We start from the raw sequence: 3,627 nt of genomic DNA on the forward strand, positions 1-3,627 counted from the left end.
AGCCCAGCTCCAGGTTGAGCTGTTGTTCAGCGTCTTAGCTGCGGAGGGCAGTGTCACTGGCCCCCACATGTGGGATCTGAACCGGGGCCCTCTGGCATCCCAAGCCAGTTCCCAACCATCACGCCACTCAGCCGGCCCTAAAAAATGAACTTTAAGTATGCAGTTCAGTTGAATGAACTTCTAAAACAATAAGGCAAGTCTTACGCACAGTTCCACATCAGAATTCTATCACATTATGCTGGAAAGAGGGCCCAGAGGAGAGGAGAGAGCGATGGCTACCCAGGCAGAGGCCCCGGTGCAGCCAGCCCCGGCCAGGGTGGTTCTCTGAGCCTCGCTTCTTGACTGTAAAGAGGATCAGACCACATCAGAACTCCTCTGAGAATCTCCTCGTATATTTTGGAAGTTCTCTGTGGGAACTTTTAAAAATTTTTAATAAGCGATTCTTTCCATTTTGATGCATCTCAAAATATGAGCATCATGTAGGTCCTCCATATGTCCCCCTTAGAATTCACAATGCCATCATCGCTCTGTGTGTTTATGATCATATTGGGGCCACATGTGCTATTTCTCTTGTCTCACGCCAGTGAGAAGAAAACACAGGTGACCTTAATGAGTCAAGTCTATGTTTGCCAAATAACCTCACGGAAGGTTCCCAACCAGAGTTTTCACAGGAGTTTGAAGAGACAGTGTCATGGGTGACTTGAGTCACAGCTCAAAGAAGTGACTAGGCACCCAAGTGACAAAGCAAGGGTGATTTACTCCACCAAATCCCACTATCTGTCTCATTCAATGAAGGTTCTTGAGTTTTACCAGTTTTATAATTGGTTTGTCAAAATCATGCAAGCTTGTGGGCTGTGTGCCCAGTTTCATGTTTGTACGTATTCAATTAACCATCTTATAAAAGTAATTTATGTCAGCACTGGAAATCCTCAAAACGTTTTTTTCTTGGGAAGGCACTACATGTCATTCTAATTTGAGCCACATTGAACCCATGACCTCCTGTGACCCTCCCATGATTCTGTTTTCATTTTGAAAGTCAGGAAGTCAAGCACTTTCTGAAGCAAATGGCAGGGGCTATGCTTGGTGCTGCCTGGACTCCAAACCCTTTTGTCTGTAGCAGTGACTCTCAGCTGCAAGTGATTTTGCCTCCGGGGGACATTTGATTGTGTCAGGAGACATGTTCTATTGTCATGATTGTGTCAGGAGACATGTTCTATTGTCAGGAGACATGTTCTATTGTCATGACTGAGGTGGGGGCTGGTCAGGTGAGGCCAAGGATGCTACTAAACATCCTACAATTCTCACAGTTCCCCTAACAAAGAACTGTCCAGGCCATAATGTCAGCCATGCCCCTAGATCTGCTCTCTACAGCGTTAACGCCCATAAGAAGCAAATCTTCTCTGTGTCTGTTCTCAGCTAATCAGGGTAAAACAGGAGTTTTCTTTTATTACTCACCTTTCTTGGCACCCATTTCCTTCCACACAACAAAAACAGACAAGTGAGCAAAAGCCATTGCTCAGGTGTGAAGTCAGGTGCATGCCTTGCTTGATTTAGGCGTGGAGGTTCGGAGGGGTCAGCCATTTCGCTGTATTTTGAGCCTCCTGTATTCTTGGTCCTCCCCTGTCAGCTGCTGTTCCACCACCCAGGCAACCAATGCCGGATGGTTGTAGCTCGTCCCTGGAGGGAATGTGCCCCAAAGTGATTCCCAGAGGAGCCAGGATCTCTTCCAGAATAAACTATTGGAAACAATGTCTGAGCAGAAATGTTAGTTATCACTTCAGATTACAGGGGTTTCCGACACCCGAGGAATCCGAAGCCATCTCCGAGGTTAACTGAGGCGCCCACGTCGTTGTGTTTGTCGACGTGTCCATGACGGCTGCTGAGGAATGGCTGTCCCCTCGCTCTCTGTCCCCGCGTAATTCTTACATTTGTTCACATAGATCCTGTTGTACATGCCTGTTTCGTATGTCATCTCCCTCATCCACTTTAACTCCTTGTGACTAGAGCCTTCCATGCCTTCTGTTGTCCCTGGTACATGGACCCGTGTGCTCAGCACCGTGGCCTGCTTGGTGGGTAGTCAACACTGTCAAAGCACTGTGAAAAAACACCGTGTGAAAAAAAGCAGGCCAGGTGGGATTATGGGGAACAGTTTCCTAAAATTCCCGCCATCCTCTCAGCCCCTTCTCTTGCTCACCTGTTGTCCTAGTGACCATAATCCAGTCACAACCAGCCTCCTGGCTTTGGAAGCAAAGGAATCGATAGCTTTCCCCGGACAAGAACCAACAAAGGGAGCGTGCTCTCGCTGACGGGGTCTGGGCAGACTGCCTGGGGAAGCGAAGGGGTGGGGGTTCTGAGCACTCCTCAGTCTCTACCCCGCCTAGCCCCCTCCCCACCACGCTCACACAGGGTCTGGAGACCACAGCGGACAAGTCTCTGTCCATCCCTGACAACCACTGCTACAAGGCAGCTGACTGGATGCCTCACACCCCGCCTGCAACCACCATCCTTTCCTCTCCCACCCCTTTTCAAAAAGAAAACCATTATCCTCTGTCTAATGTATAGTCTTGCAAAGACACAGCAGGGGCACCACGACTTTGGCACAACACGGGTGCCCCTGGGGAATGGCAACTAAGGCCTTGTTTCCTGTACTTTAGGGCTCTGCTTAGATCTCACAGCTGAGAGGAGGCTGGCGCTGCTGGGGGTGCTGACAGGACTAAGTTGTTCAGGCGTCTCCACCAGCGCACACAGCCCACAGCTTCCTCTCGGTTTGGGCTCTGTGGTTGACACGCCTTGTCCTCCTTTGGCCTTTGAGGTGGCTGCCCTCCTCCAGATGCCTGGGTCCTGCACACCTGGGAGCCTGCATGGCTCAAGGCAGCTCCCTGCTAAAGATGCAAAGGGTGGCTGAGGAGGAAAGCGAAATTGAAGGCCAGAGGAGCTGAGCGCTGGGTGTAAGGAGTGAGGCCAGACCACAGAAAGGAAGGCACATCATGGAGTTATTAATCACAAGAGAGCTGAGCAAGGAGGGCTGTAGGAGACAGGTTAGTGGGCCTGGCTCTGGCAAAGTTCATGAGCGATACCAGGCTGGGGCCTCTTTGAAGGGACCTGGTGACATGTTAGGTCTTGGGTAGGGGAAAGAGGGAGATGGGCTTGACAACATCGCGATGGCTAGAATAGGCAAGACTCCACAATACTTCAGGCCCATTTTGGCCAGATATTAAATCTACGATCTTCAGGGGAGAGGAAAGGGTAGCTGTGATTTTCACCTGACTTTCCCCCAACACAGTGATGACCTGGGCCCAATCTCTGACTCTGCTTTGGCCAGGACGGGGAGTAGCTAACTGTGGGCCCTCCACCTGGTTTGAACCAGAACCTAACTTTAACTTCCGATGAGGATATGCAAAGTGGAGAGCCAGCTGCCCAGTCAGCCTCACCCAGGGTCACTTCCGTTTCACAGCCTGCACCTGTGGGTATTTGCATTTCTCGGAGCTTACTGGCCAGTGTTGAGGCGGAGACCATCCTAGACTCACACAGGACTCCTTCTTGCCTTGGCAGCAGTCAGATCTTTCCCCCGCTCCCACCCCGGAAGCAAGCTGCACTTTCTGCACTTCTGCCCTGGTGGGTAGGCCC

At 50.7% G+C, this 3,627-nt stretch overlaps 1 long non-coding RNA gene across 1 annotated transcript; it reads right to left on the reverse strand.

Moving 5' to 3' along the window:
- Positions 1 to 490: 490 nt before the first annotated feature.
- LOC109385175 (uncharacterized) lies at positions 491 to 3,344 on the reverse strand. The gene is made up of 3 exons (XR_002124565.1): positions 3,264 to 3,344; positions 2,195 to 2,325; positions 491 to 2,094 (listed from the first exon to the last, which is right to left on the reverse strand). It is a non-coding gene; the product is annotated as an uncharacterized LOC109385175 (long non-coding RNA).
- Positions 3,345 to 3,627: the final 283 nt, after the last annotated feature.

The sequence above is a fragment of the Hipposideros armiger genome, unplaced genomic scaffold (assembly GCF_001890085.2).
Source record: "Hipposideros armiger isolate ML-2016 unplaced genomic scaffold, ASM189008v1 scaffold_6, whole genome shotgun sequence".
Lineage (NCBI taxonomy): Eukaryota > Metazoa > Chordata > Mammalia > Chiroptera > Hipposideridae > Hipposideros > Hipposideros armiger.